General features: G+C 36.1%; 1 protein-coding gene across 1 annotated transcript in view; it reads right to left on the reverse strand.

The window, feature by feature from the left end:
* Nucleotides 1–4,963: 4,963 nt before the first annotated feature.
* The window catches only part of cldn31 (claudin 31), a 239,388-nt gene continuing 225,729 nt past the window's right edge, over nucleotides 4,964–18,622 (reverse strand). The window contains exon 3 of the mRNA XM_084398511.1: nucleotides 4,964–5,060. The gene's annotated coding sequence lies outside the window, so the exon portion shown is untranslated. The remainder of the gene's footprint in view (nucleotides 5,061–18,622) is intronic.

The following is an 18,622-nucleotide window of genomic DNA, read 5'->3' on the forward strand; positions in this document are numbered from 1 at the left end:
AGCAGTAATAAAAGGATATGTCGCCGGATAACGTAGCAGGCACGGATGGCTGAAGGCGGCGAAGGCGGCCGGCTTCTTCAGGCGCTGTCCTAGGCTTGCTGGTCGCTGGTTTCAACGGCGGCGGCTCTCAAGATCCAGCGATGCAAAGAGCTTCGCTGAAGACAAGAAAATCAGATTTTTCAGCCTGTGAGCCCTGCTTATATACACACTGGCCACACCCATCCTGACGGTTAGAGGGGTGTGGAGGGCGCGAAGCTTATACAGCCTGCCATGGTCTGCCGGCTGCCGCACTGCGTTGACAATGAATACAAAATTAAGGATAATTTTTGGCTTCAGATCTCGAAGAAAGAAGACTTTCCCGTAGCGTAAGCAACTTACGCAATACGAGAGAACCTCTCGTAAGAGAACTCGAGTTAACTAATTTCACTTGCAGAAACCAACTGCCTTAAATTGACCAACTGTCATTTAAATGTATTAACTAAAATGTATAAAGCATTAACAATGTGAGCAAAGTATTACTGTGAAATTATTTCCTTTGAAACCACAAAAAAACTTCTGCAAATAAAGAGATTTCCACTGGACTAGCAGCTACACAGTCACCGCCCGTTAAATAAAGCAACATGCAGCATATCATCAATGTTTGTAGATCTTCTCCTGGACTGAAGCACAGGCTCTACTCTTCTGCACAATGGTGACCCCAAAAACAAGATTTTACAGTAAAATACTGGCAAGAGTGTGGCCAGTATAAACCTGTTTTATAACTTACAGTTTATTACTGTTAAAATACATTTTGTGGGTGTGACTTTTTATCCTACACTATTAACCCTTTCAACCCCACAGGACAATCCACACTACAAAGAGTAAAAAGTAACATTGAGACAGTGTTGCAGTGAGATAATTAAGAGAATATGTAAGTGATTGTTGAGCATTAGTGATGAACACCTGCTGTTAGAACAGAAAATAGAGAAACACAATAACTACGACTGACTTCCAGCCATTACACATTATTACACTTATTATTAACCAGTATGACTTTATGTCTGTCATACATCTACAGAAGTTGTTACTGAGATGTTTAATTGAAAATGTTTGATTTGAAGTTACCATTATAGAGATCAGTGCTTGCTTTAGTTGGGTTGCTGATGCTAAAACATTAATGTTTTTTTTGCTGCTTGAGCTGTGTTTTTGCAAATCACACTTGTGCACACACACAGTTTATGTAAGATTGCGGTTATAATGATGACAAAATCATCATATAGCCTGTTCATTCACTAAGGAATTCATTCCTACTCATTCAGAGCTTAATCCTCAATCAAAAGTGTTACATAACAACCACTGTGAAACCACAGCAAAATTTACTTGCAAAATCTTGCATAAGCCAAAAAAAAAAAAACATAACTACACGGTCTTTAAGAAACACAGAGATATCACAATTTAGAACATGAATCTCAACAATGATGGCGATATTTTTTTATTTTTTTATTATTCGTGCAGCAGTGCATGCTGAGAGTTTTATATTATCCTGGAACCCAGCATGCATTGCGACATGAAACTTTTGATTGTCACCATTGTTGAGATTCATGTGCTGATTGTTGATGTCTGTGTGTGTCTGAGTCAAGCAGGAGTTAAAAATGTTTTAATGCACTATATGATTACGATATTCTTCAGAAGACCTGAATACTAGTGATGGGAAGTCCGGTTCTTTCGGACAGTTCGTTTCAATGAACCGGTTCAAAAAACCGGTTCACCAGTTCTTTTACGTCATCACGTAATGACGTCAATTCTATCATCCCGGCGTATAAATATACATTCAAATAAATGCATTTGTAATCATAACTTCAGTTAAATAATGTACTCATCGTCATAATCATTTTGGATAGGTTTCTTACATTTACGTTTTGAAAATGAACCCTGTAGTAGGCCTAGGCAATGCGCAAACGCGGATGTTTTACATGTCTTAAAGTGAATAAACTGGTCTTCATCATTTTTATTTTATTTGCAATTAAATAAACTTACATTTCGCCGAATTCGGCCCCTCATTCAAGTCATTGGTTCACCCGTGCTCATGTAACAGCAGCACAGCACATAGACAGTATATAAACACAGCATCAGTTGGCCAAAAGAAAGTTCGGTTCAGAGACGGTGCGATCACGCATGCGCAGTCTCTCCAGCTCATCGGTTCTCCGTATCGAACGTGTCCGAAAGAAACAGTTCTCGGTTCTGTGCTGGTGATCCGAGAACTGCTGCAACAACCAGTTCTTGACTCGAGAACCGTAGCATGCCTGTGTGTGAGCTGAAAACTACTGAAACCTTACTAGGCTAATTCAGTCGACAAAACTAAAAACTCGATGCATGTCTCCAGTATGTTTAATACGTTATGTTTTGATTAACACATTATAAACATTTGCACCCTTTAAAACCTTGGAAAGAGTTTAGGCTACGTCAAAAACATCCCCTTACTTAGAAATTAAATTATCTGTTCCTGAAAATAATGTTTTAGTATAATAATAAATGTTTAGTTTTATAATCCATTCATTGTTTCCAATCTTTAAATTAATACAGTGAAAAGGCAGTAGCCTATGTGATAAACATGTTTCTAACATGTTTTATTTTGTTACACTTATTGATGTTCAATAAAATACTTAAGAAACATGCATTTCGTCCCTCTGAAAAAATTGCACGCATGCTCAGCTCATCAGCTCATCGGTTCTCCGTATCGAACGCGTCCGAAAGAAACAGTTCACAGTTCTGTACTGGTGATCCGAGAACCGCTGTACCTGTACGTTCGGTAGTGCGCGCATGCTCAGTATCTGCTTGTGCTCATCACTTCTCTCAGCACAACATGTCTCAGTTCAGTGAACTGTTGGATTTACTGGAGTAACAAATATGCCTACTCCGGGATATTGGTTTATTTTGAGTCGAAGGGACTGTCAGGACTCAGGCATGTCCGAAAGTGAGTAACTAGTAACTTGTGGATCAGTGCTGACGCAAGACGCGAACTGTTTCGAACGATTCAGTCCGATTTAGTGTACTGGTTCGACCAGTTCACTAAAAAGAACCGGTTCAAAAGAACGATTCGTTCACGAACCGGCCATCACTACTGAATACAGAAGTATTGATTTCATGTTGTAGAATCACAAATATATGCTAAATATGAAATAACCATAAATTCAAAGAACATAGAGAGGAAAGATCTGAACACCAAACATGTCGAAGTTGATTGTTACTTCATCACATAAGCCAAAAACAACTGATCAACTTTCTCTTGACTTTTTCTTGCCATAACAATTGTGTTTTATAAAATCACTGTTACAGCCAACATTATGAAGCTGCAGACTCGGAGCCTGCATCTACAGTCCCGGAGTCCCGCATTCTCAGACCCCTCATTTTTCGAGACAGCGCCTCCTGCTGTTCGGAAAATCGTATAACACCCTTATCCAAATGCCATTGAAAACAATAGGATGCAATACGGTCTCGTTTTATTTAAAGTTATCCAAATAAATATTTGTGTTCCCTGCTTAATGCATGTGCCAAAAAAAAAAACTCATTGTGTTCTCTGACTAACAAATTACCCAGTAGTTATTTTTTGAGCGTGGGTGTAATTGAAAGAAAATTACTGATGGAAGGCATACAATTACTATGGAAGCTTGACTCCGCCACTGAATAATAAATAAATAAATAATAATTGCGACTTTTTATCTCACAATTCTGATTTTTTTTTCTCACAATTGCAATATATCAAGTCAGAGTTGTGACTTTTTCTCAGAATTGCGAGATATAAAGTCGCAATTCTGAGAAATAAAGTCGCAATTGCATATTGAACTATCTTCTGAAAAATATTATGTGATATTATACTGTATTGCTACAATGTTTTTTTTTTATTCAAATTCCAATTTTTCTTTCAGTTCAATAATGGTCTAATTAACATTATACCTGCTAACATTACAAAACCTGTTTTTTGATATTTTGAATGCGAAGCAAAACTCAAATAAGAATAGACAAAACACCAATAATAAACAATTCTGTACTTTATTTAACGATCACCTAAGCATCATCTTGCTGTAAACAGGACAAAGGAAAGAAAAAAGGAAAGAATTGTGTTATTGACTTGACTTTTCGTCTTCAGTTGCATAAAAAAAAAAAAAACTCCTCATTTAGTCGCTTTGGATAAAAGCGTCTGCTAAATGAATAAATGTAAAATGTAAATGCATAAGGTAAAATAATTTCTGGTAGGCGAATATTCCTTCTTTTTGCAATCGCTCTGTCAAATTCCTCGACTTCACTAAAATAAAAGATAAATGCCATTGTCAAAAATATTGTGTAATAATAAATTATATTTTTTTGCAAATGCAAATTACAAGCATACCTACCTAGGGTGATAAGTAGGGCCACGGAGGAAATGGCTGGCAACAACTTCATCTCAGTTAAATTAATATTGATTCATTTTAATACTACGTTTTATAATAACTAATTTAAGTAGTCTACATAAATTATATAAAGTAAAATAATTACTCCGGCATTAATTAATTCAACTTAATAGTTTTAGGAAAAAAGGTCCGGTAATTAAAAAAAAGGTAAAATGGTGAATCTGATTAAATAATTAATGATGACATTCTTTGATATTAACACACTTAATGTATTTAATTGGTCTACTTTAATGTCAACTAATTTTAATCAAATTATTACAATGGCTTGTCTACCAAAAGTCCAAGGTTAAAGGCTAACGTAAGCTATCAAAATATTTTCTGGGAAAAAAGGCGAAAAAACATACATTAACGGCTCAAATTTTGTTACAAACTACTTAACAAATATTAAATGGACTATTCATATGTTGGTGTATCGATGAGCTATAAAGTAGCCTAGTTAGATTAAAAAAGAAACCGAATAAGTATGATTCGCTAAATAAAATTGACGATACTCACGTTTCGGCTTAAGTTCTTCACATGTTTATCCGATCTAATTTGATAGGAGGCGCTGTCTCGGAAAACGAGGGGTCTGAGAATGCGGGACTCTGGGTGCGGGACTGTAGATGCAGCAGGCTCCGAGTCTGCAGCTTCATACTACTCGTTACAGCAGTCAGAGAGAGATAAATGGTAAGAAGTCAAGGGACAAGAGACCAACTAAAGCAAATACTGATCTCCATCATGGTGACAACAAACTTTATTATTAACTAAATCTCTGTTAATTCTCAACAAGAACTTTTGTACATGTACACTGTTAATTCACAGTATATTCCTGTAGGCTATTTTTGTTTTCTACAGTATATTACTGTTTTAATGGAAAATGGTATGATATTGTCAGAAATGGGCTTTTTTTACAGCAAGGGTTAACAGTGCATGTGAAGACATGTTGCAACACATTTGTGTTTTACTTACCTTAATTTAACTTCTTATGCTTCATTTGTATCCTCTAACCCAGTTAACAGACTTTTGTTATAAGAACATTCTCCAGATAAAAAAATGTTGATCTGCTTTATTAATGCAAAAATGTTCTCCATGAACACCTGCAACTGCTGACAAAACACAAACTTAAAGAAAGTAAAGGGTCAAGAGCCCAACAAAAGCAAACACTGATCTCCATGATGGTGACCTCAAACTAAACATTTTCAATAAGACATCAACATCTAAACCTCTGTTCCCAGCAGGCACAGTACGTCAATGTGACGTCAGGAAGACGCTGGACTCCAACTAATCCAACGTCAGTCAGACGTCATATTTTGGTTGAAAATGAAAGTCAGGTTGACGTCTAAACCCAACGTTTGTTTGGCGTCAAGCTCCAACGTCAGACAGATGTTGAATTTTGGTTGGAATAAGCACCGCAAAAAAAACTGCATGGCAGCACATTAAATCTGTGAAGATCTCAGCAGAGGAGGAGTAAACAACACAAACAGCATTACCAGCTTCACTTATTACTAACCAGACTGACTTTCTTTAATTTCCATTTTAATGAAATCAATAGTTGTATTTTAAAGTCACCATGATGGTGGTTAGCGTTTGCTTTAGCTGTGCTCTTGACCCTTGACTTTTAAGTTTTAAATGTTCTTTGGTTGCTATAATTGTGTGTTTATAAAGCACATTTGTTGTGCCAAAAAAAGCTATGAGAAAATTAAATCAGGTGATGTTGGCTGTTTATTGATGATGAAGTCATCATCATGTAATTGCCTGAATCCCTGATCTTTTTCAGAGTCTAATGCTTTGATTATATAGGACTTTTGTTTTTAATGTTCTTTTATAATAGAAGCCTTTTAATTTTACAGCATGAGAGCAATGTTGTTTATCAAATAATATAAAGGACTTTAAAAACTGTGAATTTAACTTTTTCCTGTACATTATTACTTAGACATCAAGAATCAGTGTATGACTCTCAACAATGGTGACAATCAGTGAAATGCTTCATGCTGCAGTGCATGCTGGGTACCACCAATCAAAACGCACCCATATCTCCCAGCATGCATTGCGGCATTAATAAAATATGCAGCTGGATTTTTTTGTAGTTTGTTTTATGCTCAGAGTTGATCTGATTATCTGGATATTTTGTTTGATTGTCACCATTGTTGAGATTCATACGCTGTTTCTTGATGTCTGTGTGCGTCTAAGTAATGTTGTAGATGAAAGGTTTTTGTGCACTAAATAGTTTTTAAAAACAAAGTATATTATTTGATAAATAACACTGCTAAATATGCTGTAGAATCAAACCATTTATATTATAAATAAGACAATATTAAAACCATAAGTCCTATATAATCAAAGCATTAGAAACTGAATAAGATCAGGAATTCAGGCATTAACATGATGATATCATCATCAATAAACAGCCAACATCACCTGATCTCATGGCTTTTTTAACTACAATAAATGTGCTTTGTAAACACACAATTATAGCAACCAGAAAACATTTTTATATTAAAGAGTCAAGGGTCAAGAGCACAACTAAAGCAAACGTCCATCATGGTGACTTTAAAATACAAAATAATGATTTCTTTAAACCAGAAATTAAATAAAGTAAATCTGGTTAGTTTTAAGTGAAGCTGGTCATAAGTGTACGGCCATGCATTCACCTTTTTGTTTGGTTTATTCCAACCAAAATTAAACGACTGCCCAACGTTGTAGTCTATATCCTGTGCCTGCTGGGTTAATTCTCAATAAGATCTTCTGTAGAAGTGTGACAGAAATAAAGTCAGTCTGGTTAGTAATAAGTGAAGCTGGTAATGCTGTTTGTGGAGTTGTTTAATCAGATCTTCAGGGAGTTAATGTCTTTTATCTTCAGTTCATCTAAGGCTGTGTCTGAAGAAAGTTGTAGTTTGTGTTCTTACTACTCTTTCGAAAGATGATTGAAAGAATGTTTCAGGAACATCACACTAACCTTTAAATAACATTCTAGTAACATTAAGGACACTGGACATTTATGTTCTTGAATGTTAGAAATCAACGTTCCTATAATGTTGAATTTTAAATTAAGTTGAAAGAACGTTTGAGGAACATTATACCTTTTAAAGCACGTTCCTCTAACGTCAAGAAAACTGGACATTTTTCACGTTCTCAGAACCAACACTGAATATCTGGAGAACGTTCTTATAACAAAAGTCTGTTAGCTGGGTTAACACTATTTTCATTCAGGGTATGTAGATCGGCTGATGGAGCTACTTTTCGACTGTGTTGGAGCAGTTATTGGATACACAAATAATCAAATTTGGACTGACAGTCTGAACGTACACTGTAAAACCTACACTGTAAAACCCAACAAGTTAAGCTAACTCATTTCATTTGAGGAAACCGATTGCCTTAATTCAATTAAGTTTATAAAAAGCAATAGTTATGAGTACTCTGAACTTTTTTAATCGAATCCACTAAAACAATAATACAAAGTCAAATTCAATAAGTTAAGATAACTTATTACATTTGAGGACACCGATTGCCTTAATTCACTCACTGTAAAACCTACCAGTAATATTAACTAAATACAATTGAGTTCACAGCACTCAAATATTACCGAAACTTGAATGACTGAAACAGAACTCAAACTGAATGAGTTATAGAACATTTCTAGATCCCAGAATGATAATTGTATAATTAAGTGATTAATTAAGTGATGATTGAGCATTAGTGATGAGCACCTGCTGTTAACAAGCAGAATCACTGAAGGAAAGAGAAACACAAGAACTACAATTGACTTCCAGCCTCAGCGAAATCAACTGGAGATAAAAGAAGACATTAAATATCTCAAGATCTCAGCAGAGGAGGATTAAACAACTCCACAAACATCATTACCTGCTTCACTTATTACTAAACAGTTTGACTTTATTATTGCCATTCGTCTACAGAAGTTCTTATTAGAATTAACAAAGGTTTAGAAGTTGATGATTTGAGTTTCATTTAAGGTCACCATGATGGAGATCAGCGTTTGCTTTAATTGGGCTCTTGACCCTTGACTTTTGCACTTAAGATTTTCTTTGGCTGCTATAATTGAGTATTTATAAAACATATTTGTTATGGCAGTGGTTCCCAAACCTGTCCTGGAGGACCGCCAACACTGCACGTTTTCTTTTTCTCCCTAGTCAAACACACCTGATTCAACTCATCAGCTCATTAACCCATGTGATAATGAGCTGATGAGTTGAATCAGGTGTGTTTGACTAGGGAGAAAAAGAAAACGTGCAGTGTTGGTGGTCCTCCAGGACAGGTTTGGGAACCACTGTGTTATGGCACAAAAGGCAAGGAAAAGTCTGATTGGGTGTTGATGGTGAAAGGATTGATGATGATAATCATCATTTAGTGACTTGATTCACTGATTTCATTCAGAGTCTGATCTCTGATTAAAAGGGTAACATATTTTTCATAGTTTATAGTTTCACTCAAAACTGTGATTCTACAGCATAAGAGCTAGCCATGTTGTGACCATCAGATAATATGAAGGATTTTACAAATAGTTGTGCACAAAGAGGTTCACAGAAAATGTATTGCATTACTAAGACTCACACAGACATCAAGAATCAGCATATGAATCTCAACAATGGTGACCATTAAAAAATGATGCATGCTGGGTACTAGCATAATACAAAACTTATTCATGGCTCCCAGCATGCATTGCGGCATAAATAATTTTTTAATGGTCACCATTGTTGAGATTCATATGCTGATTCTTGATTACTGTGTAAGTCAGCATGATACCATAGAGGTTTTTAAAATCTGATTGTCACAACAATGGATCTTACAGCAGAATCAGTTCTATTATAATGAATAATACAAGTAATACATCATCTGTCTAATCAGGCTCTGGAAAAGATCAGAAAATCAAGTCACTAAATGATGATTTTTATCATCTAAACACAACCACATGTTCATATTTTCTTTTGGCGTATGTGCATAACAAATGTGTTTTATAAACACTCAGTTACAGCAGCCAGAGGAAAAACTGGTGTTATAAAGTCAAGGGTCAAGAGCCCAACTAAAGCAAACACTGATCACTATCATGGTGTCTTTAAATGAAACTCAATAAATCATTAGCATCTAACCCTCTGTTCATTCTCAATAACAACTTCTGTAGACGCATGACAAAAGTCAAACTGTTTAGTAATAAGTGAAGCTGGTAATGCTGTTTGTGTAGTGGTTTAATCCTCCTCTGCTGAGATCTTTAGAGATTTAAACGTCTTTAATCTTGAGTTGATTTCATCTAAGGCTGTGGTTGGAAGTCAGTTGTAGTTCTTGTGTTTCTCTTTCCTTCATTGATTCTGCTTGTTAACAGCAGGTGTTAATCACTAATGCTCAATAATCACTTAATTAATCACTTAATTTATTGACTGCAATGTATATCTACTTTTAGTAAACTCAACTGAAATAAGTTCAGAGTACTCATAACTATTGTTTTTATAAACTTAATTGAATTGAGGCAATCGGTTTCCTCAAATGAAATGAGTTAGCTTAACTTGTTTGGTTTTACAGTGAATTAAGGCAATCGGTGTCCTCAAATGTAATAAGTTAGCTTAACTTATTGAATTTGACTTTGTATTATTGTTTTAGTGGTCTCGATTAAAATAAGTTCAAAATACTCATAACTATTGTTTTTTATAAACTTAATTGAATTAAGGCAATCGGTTTCCTCAAATGAAATGAGTTAGCTTAACTTGTTGGGATTTACAGTGTAGCCTTTGAGTCCACACTCAAGAAGCAGTGTTAAAGTTATTGAGATAATAAAGTGATTAATTGAGTGTTGATTAACAATTAGTGATGAGCACCTGATGTTAACAAGCAGAATCACTGAAGTAAAAAAAATATATAAAATGTTCAGGTCACCAGTATGGTGATCAGTGTTGGCTTTAGTTGGGCTCTTGACCCTTAAACTATTAACATTACATTTTGTCTGGCTGTTGTAACTTAGTTATAACTGTCAGACGAACAAAGAAAACATAAAAGATCAGCTGGTGTTTGTTATGTTTTGACATAATCATCATTTGACCTGAATAACTGAACTCCATCAGAGCCTTATTTTCGAAGATCCAGAATTTACAATATATTCCAAAGGATTTTTTGAAAGTTGTTCTGATGATAAAAAAAAAAAAAAAAAAAAAGAATCTTTCCTTTTAGGCACACAGACATCAAGATTCAGTGTATGAATCTCAACAATAGTGACAAACGGGATATTAACTTCAACACTGCTTCAGTGTTAATTTAACACTCTTGAGTGTGGAGTCAAATAAACTCCCAGGAGAGTTAATTTAACACTGGAGTTTGCAGTCATTCATCTTTTAATACACAAAAGGTGACAGTGCATCAGAACTGAATTATTTTTTGATGGATGTTACTGCTAAATTAATCATTATAATATATACTGTAAAATCATTATGAAGTATACAGTGTGTGTGATTACTACACTGTATCCTTTGCCTTTCAGATTATATTGTGTGAAATGAGGTGTGAGATGATAAATAGATAGTGTCATTTCTTTTATATACATGTGATTTTTTAATTTTCACTTGGAAGGCATGTGGTTATAGATTTTTTTATATATTTATTTTTGATAATTATTTTTGTTTTTGGATGAGTGGGTAATTAGTTGATTAATTAGGCCAGGTGTGATGGATCATTTTGATATAAATTGTACCTTTTTGATTTTGGGAGCAGCAATGGCAGTGTGCTGATTGTTGTTTATTGTTTAAGTGACATGGATGACATACCATTGCAATTTTCTAAAATCTCGTGCGAGATTTGTACCAGAGCAGAAATAAATAGGAAGCAGATGCAAACACCAGTTGTTTTTCACTGAGGAACTGAGCAGGAACCAGTGGTTACACACGTAACCGAGACATTCCCTTTCAGTTGTACCAACCTATTGGGATCCCAAGTAAAACGCCATCTATTGCTGCCACCTTCCAGCGCGAGGAAGTCTTACTGCAGTTCCGCATTACCCCTTTCAGTCAGACTTTTGGATACCACTGGGAAAGTGTGCCCTTTCCAGGGGGAAAAGTTGTGCTCATAACCATGGCCCCAATCATTTACCCTGACCCTGAACTATTAATGTCAGTTATTTTATTCATATGGAATACATCTGAGTAATTGTAACAGGTGCTCATTAGTTCTTTATTTAAACACAAATAATCTAGATCAAAATTGTAGAGACACAGCAGAACTGAAACTAAGGACTCACAGAAAAAGCAATAAACAAAGAAACTACTGAAAAACTGAAAAACTAAAAACATGAGGTACAGGGAACCATAACCAGAACAGACAACAGCAACTAATCTTCATAAAGAAACCATGAGGACATCATGTATGATTTGATTACACAATTTGATTTATACTCAGTTTTTATACTCGATTATAAAAGGAATGTTTTGCTAAACACTAAACGTGTCTCTACATCAGACATTTATCATTGAAAAATACTGTATATGCATGTATTGTACACTCTTAGAAACAAAGGTTCATTGGAATTCTCTATAGAACCTTTTTCCTGACTATAAAGGACTCTTATGACTTAACCCCTAAAAAAGGTTTTATGGAAACTTTTAGATGTTCCAAATATGAAGCGCCTCATAGAATCCTTTAATGTTCTATAAGCTTCAGAAATCATGTGTAAACAGTTGTCAAGAATAGTAAGAGACTCTTGCAGTTATTGTAAGGGTTTATAATGAGTCATTTATCTTTTTTCTTATTCTGGACTTTATCTGCGATGACTTTTGCACCTACGAGAACAGCACAATGTGTGCCTGCGACAACAGCACCTTTTACCATTAATATTACAGGAATTGCGAGTCCACCAGTGACCACCGCAGCTCCTGCAACAGCGGCTGCTCCTGCTCCTACAGCGGCTCCCACCAACGCCTTCTTGATGATCCGCTTACGGCGCCTTTTCTTCTCCACTTTTTTCTCCTCTTCTGAAGTCTTCCGCTGGTCTTCCTCTTCTGCTCTCTGCTTCTTCTTCTGCTTCTTCTCTACTTTACATTTCTCTTTATGCCTGCTTTCTGAGGGTGGTGGAAGTGTCAATCAGCAGACAAACAGCAGTGAGATTCGTGAATTAGGAAAAATCTTTGTAGAAAATCAGATTGTGTTTATGCTGAAAATACTGACGTCCTATAGACCTATTTGGATACATATTTGAGCGCTCAAACTATTTGAGAACATTCAAATAAACAAACATATTAGACATATGTGACCCGTCACGGAAACCAGGGACACAAGTCGGCAGCACAACTTTCGAGCAAAATGAGAAAGAAGCGGGTTTTTTTTCAAAATTGGTGATTTTCGTTTTTTTGCAGAATCTGTTAGTTGAGATCACGAAGAAGCCTCTACATGTTTGAGATAGCAGTATTGGTATATTTAAAAGCGTACATTTTGATGTTGAAATCGGCTTGTTTTTCGGAGATTCTAGCACGCAGTAGGGGTGTGTCATTGTCGGTGTGTATTTCCATACTGAATAAGCCGGCGTGGCTACTTATTATGCAGCGCTCTGGCCGGCTCTATCTGATTTCAAAATTCAATGAAGATGGACGCCAATAACATTACGATGTCGAGCAATTGATTTAAATAGTAGGTTACATGGGGTTTAATTTGTCGTTTAATGAGATGTAGCCTAATACATGTTGTCAGTGCCAAGACATAGATCCGCCTATGAAATTAACGAGTATATGAATGGTACAGTGGTAGAGCTTTCGCCAGCCGTGTTATGGTGCGTTCACACCGGACGCGAATATGCGTCTGGCGCGAGTGATTTCAATGTTAAGTCAATGCTTACGCGTTTACGCGCGTCTGGAGGTCTTGCGGCGCGAATGAGGCGTTTAACGCGGCGCGGTAGACGCGAATTCGCCTCATTCGCGCGAATTGAGCGTTTGGCGCGTTAAGCGCGAATGATTTTATTAGTGCTATTTGTGCATTCACGCGTTTGACGTGAATTCGCGTCTGCCGCCCGAGTTGAAAAATCTGAACTTCTGCGTCAATTCGCGCCGCGTTAACCAATCAGGAGCCTGCTTGCTGCTGTCACGTGGTGAACTGACAGTTTATAATGTTATTTTATGTTTGGCCTCAATAAATTATTTTGTAATATGACTAAAATGCACAACAAAGCAAATAATCTTTCACATAAAAACTCGATTTCAATGAGAGATACTCATTTTGTAATGAATGCTATTTATTCCATATCTATTCTAGATTATATGAAACTTTATTAATCTAATGTAAATACAACAAACACAATATAAAAACTTTTCAAAAAATCACAGGACAGGTTTCACTTTTGGAGGCTGGCTCCATTTATTATCAAAACAAAAATAAATGACAGATTAGGTGCGGGCGAGGGTGAACCTCGCGCCGGGCTGTACAGCGCGGGCTCGTCATGCAGAGACTACTCGAGGCCGAGGCTTATACGGCCTACGCTGTCCTCGTCAGCGTCCTCACCGTTAGGTCCACCAAACCTACCTCCTGAAGCAAATTGTGAAACTCCTGAAACCCTCCGGAGGGTTTGGTGGACCCGAGTACAGCCACGATGTCCCCTACGCAGCTGTTTCTGCTCTCCAGAGCATATACGAGCGGTGACTCTCTCGATTAATGCTATTGCTAATGCTCGATAAACATCTAAAAAAGATGGCCGCCAACAGGTTTCGAAACTCTCGCCCCCGGAATTCACCTTTGACGCGCGTGATGCGCGTAAATTTTGCTTCAAACTTTTGATTTTACGCGCGTCAATTTCGCTCTTGACACGCGAATGCACACAAAGTGGTCACGCGTCTAACTAGGCAGGCGCAAATTTTGACGCATATTCGCGTTTGGTGTGAACGCAGCATTAGAGGTTGAGAGTTCGATTCTGCCCTTGTATAGGTTTTTTTTTTTTTTTTTTTCTCGTATAGTTTTTTTTCTCTCATCAAAACGATTATGTTCATCAGTGGTTGTATATCAAGCAGGGACACGCAAACGTTTGAATTATTTTGTTATTTCAACAGAACGAATAGAGAGTATCCGCAACGCAACGGATTGAAGCGCACGTCGAGTGAAGACAATGCAGTGTGTGCGCGAGCCACACGAGTAAACACTGTATCTGCGCCACTGATCGCAGCGGCAACGAGCACTTTGATCACTTGATTAAAAAAAAACACATTTCAGCGCTAGTATCTTATTTAAAAAACGAACGAAATGAATGCTCTTCCAGTTAACTGGAGATGTTTTATTTAGAGAATTTGTAGAATTGGTACATTCAGGGGAGAGGGGGAGACGGGGGAGCTTTACAGGGGGTATGACTTATCTAAATGAGATGTAAATGAGCCCTATTGTCATTCCCAGAAGGGTGAGAACTTGCCAATCTTTAGAAGCAGATTTCTACCATTTCAGTTTTTTTGAGTGCCTACCTTCAAATGGCCACAACTTCTCCAAATATTATCAGATTTCCATGTGTTACACATCGTTGGAAAGCTTGAATACTACACTTTAAGAATATGTGAATAACTCAAAATGCCCCAGAACCGACTTGTGTCCCTACTTTCCGTGACTGGTCACATATGTGACCCTGGACCACAATGAGTATTTTTTTTATTTTTTTATTGAGATTTATACATCAAATGGAAGCTGAATAAATAAGCTTTCCATTGCTATATGGCTTGTTATGATAGGACAATATTGAAAATCTGGAATCTGAGGGTACAAAAAAATCTAAACATTGAGAAAATCGCCTTTAAAGTTGTCCATTTATGTTTGCGATTGTGCTGCACTCACTCACAAAAATAAATGTTTTATATATTTACGGTAGAAAATGTACAAAATATCTTCATGGACCATGATCTTTACTTACGATAATTTTGACCCATACAATGTATTGTTGGCTATTGCCACAAAATGACTTATAATAATAATAATAATAATTCGTTACATTTATATAGCGCTTTTTCTGAGACCTCAAAGCGCTTTACATATGGAAAGGGGGAATCTCCTCAACCACCACCAATGTGCAGCATCCACTTGGATGATGCGACGGCAGCCATATTGCGCCAGAACGCCCACCACACACCAGCTTACCGGTGGAGAGGAGACAGTGATGAAGCCAATCAGTATATAGGGATGATATGACTGGTTTTGTGATCCAGGGTCACATATGAGCACATTCAGAAAAAAAAAAAAAAAAAAATGGAGACAGTATTTAAGTATGTTTTTATAAATTTTTTCAACATACCCAAGGTGATGGATAATTCTTCATGATCTGATTCTAAACAATTTATAAGGCAAGAATGATTCAAATTAGAATGACATCACAATACATAGTGTGTTCATTAACATTAAATGCAATCCGCACGTACAATGTCTGAACTTTCAGATTTCTCTCACCTTCAGAATTTGAGGTATAAATACTTGACTCTTCATCAGATGAAAAAGAGAGGTCGGCCAGTTTCTCTGCAACGTCTGAAAGGAAAGACATTTGCTATTAAATACACGGCTGCTCTTCTCTCAGCCTATACATCATTGGCTACCTGTGTGATTCAAAATACTCAAAATAAGTAATAAAATACAATAAAAAACAAAATACAAAATAAGTTATAAAATACTGCTACACAGCAAAATCCCCAGTGTTAAATTAACACTCCTCAGTGTACATATGTGTCCACACTACAGGGTGTTAAAATTAACACTGAAGCAGTTTTGAAGTTAATGAGATAATTAAGTTAACACTGAAGCAGTGTTGAAGTTAATGAGATAATTAAGTGATTAATTAAGTGATGATTGAGCATTATTGAAGATACCTGATGTTAATAAGCAGAATCATTGACGGAAAGAGAAAAAACATTAACAGAAAAAAGAGAAACACAAGAACTACAACTGACTTCGAGTCATTACACATTGTTGCACTTATTATAACCAGTTTGACTTTCTGTCATACATCGACAAAAGTTATTGAGATTCAACAGAAGTTTAGATGGTAATGTTTTATGGAATTTTTCTTTTCAAGTTACCATTATGGTGGTCAGTGTTTGCTTTAGTTGGGCTCTTGACCCTTTTCATTTTTTTTATATTAGTTTTTCTCTGACTGTTCCAAAATTGTGTTTATAAAGCACATTTGTTAATGCAAGAGAAAACATGACCTGCTCACAATATGTTTTGATGATAATGACATTATCAGCATGAATCTTTGACTATATGCTTGATGTCTCGTTTTAGTATTGGTGATTGTAGCTCTGAGATTCTACAGTTTAAGATCCAACAGCAATATCAAACATTTTTAAAATACTTCTGTGCACAAAATATTTTCAAATTTTTTGAAATTGCTGTTGGATCTCAAACTGTAGAATCTCAGAGCTACAATCACCAATAATAACACTGGGGATTTTTCTGTGTGTGTGCGGTTTTGGTGGGATTAGGATATAGTGTTAAAACAAGGCCCTTAAAAAGAAATACAGTGGCAAAACTGAAACAGGAGAAGAAATATAGGATTTAAGAGTTAATAGTGACAATATACAAAGTTATATTGTATGACTTTTTTTTTCTATTAATAAATTGATTAAATGTAAACTATTTTGATATTAGTGTTATTAATGAGTATACATTTATTTAATTGAACATGAAACTACATTCAATAGTAATACAAATTAAACAAAACACCTTGAAAGTAGGGCTTGTTTCATAATTTGCATACTGTTACTTATACTGCTATACAGTATATGCACTGTCTAATCCTTCTGCTGGAAGGCAACTGTCCTGTAGAGTTTAGCTCCAACCCCAGTTAAACACACTTGAACCAGCCAATCAAGGCATGCTTCTGACTTCATTGCTTTTGAATTTGTAATATAATGTTTAATTTTAAGGCTCAGGTAAACTTCATTTTCTGCATTCCGCACATTCTCAGTTTATTCACTGAGCTTTGTGACAGCAGGGGCCTTTGATTTTACAGAGGTAAGTGAAATATGCAATGGAAACCCCCCATATTATTAAAAGTAAACTAACTGAGTATTTATTTTTAACTTAGCCTGACATGCCGTGCATCAGGAGGCGGTTTGTCTGCTGCTTTTGGAGAATTTCCCCTTGAGGTTTGTTTGTTTTCTTCTTCTTTTTTAATCCACATTTTGAACTTTCACTCTAATTTTTGCTGTGCTGTCACGTTATACGTACTGTTCATTGAAGCTTCAATTACCAAATGCTTAAATTTAGCAGTTTAAAATAAATACGTGTTTTTAACTATAGATTGCTAATAAATTCATTACATGTATCAATCTAAACAAGTGGATTTCAATTATGGTCTTGGGGATGTCATTAAGAACAAACTGTCTTCATGAGACTTTATATTTTAAACATTGCAAGGTCAGACGCTGAAAGAAAGCAACTCCGGAAAAAGAGGAGAGTAGAGAGAGCAGGTATTGGTTCCCACTTTAAATCTTGAACAGTAAATAACAGGGATTTGAAAATGATGCTACTCTTGTTCTTACTCTCCAATTTAGAGGTGATGGAAACCCCCCTGCCTGTTGATTCTTTAACAATATACCAAGGTAAGCGCAGTATAAACTCCTGTCAATCGATCAGTTACCCTTTTTAATAAGTCGTATGTAAAGTTACATTTTGGACTGACTGTTGGCTACTTTGGACAGATGCCACCTGACATCCTCTGGCGGATCCTGATGGGAGTCGTCATAGATAATGGCGATGTGGCTTTCTGGAGACTTTTGTAAGTTCAACACATGTTTAAAAGCTTAAACCTAACTTTTAAATAATTAATAATTGTATTCTTATCTCATATATATGTACATATTACGTTTTATTTATTACCAACAATGAGTTTTATTTCTTAAACTCATCCCCCCATTTTCATTCTCTCCCACAGAAATTATGGACGCTGCAGTGAAATCTGAAAATCATATCCATGACAGATCTCTTCATGTTCATAATTTCATCATTCTGTGGCCATTATCCTGCTATAATAAAAACACCCCCTGAAAAACATTCACCTCCTTGTCACACAAGCAGATTGCAGTCATAAACACATAACCATAAACACAACGGAACCACACATGGTCAAAAGTTACAAACCACCATATATTGACATATCATGTCATAAATCATTTTTGACAGTTTGTCCCCTACATAGACTACTGACATACCCTGGCGATTATATTTGCAGATGTATTCCATGTTTTCAAACACAGCATGAGTTTTTTTTTTAT

This window comes from Rutilus rutilus, assembly GCF_951802725.1.
Source record: "Rutilus rutilus genome assembly, chromosome: 2".
Lineage (NCBI taxonomy): Eukaryota > Metazoa > Chordata > Actinopteri > Cypriniformes > Leuciscidae > Rutilus > Rutilus rutilus.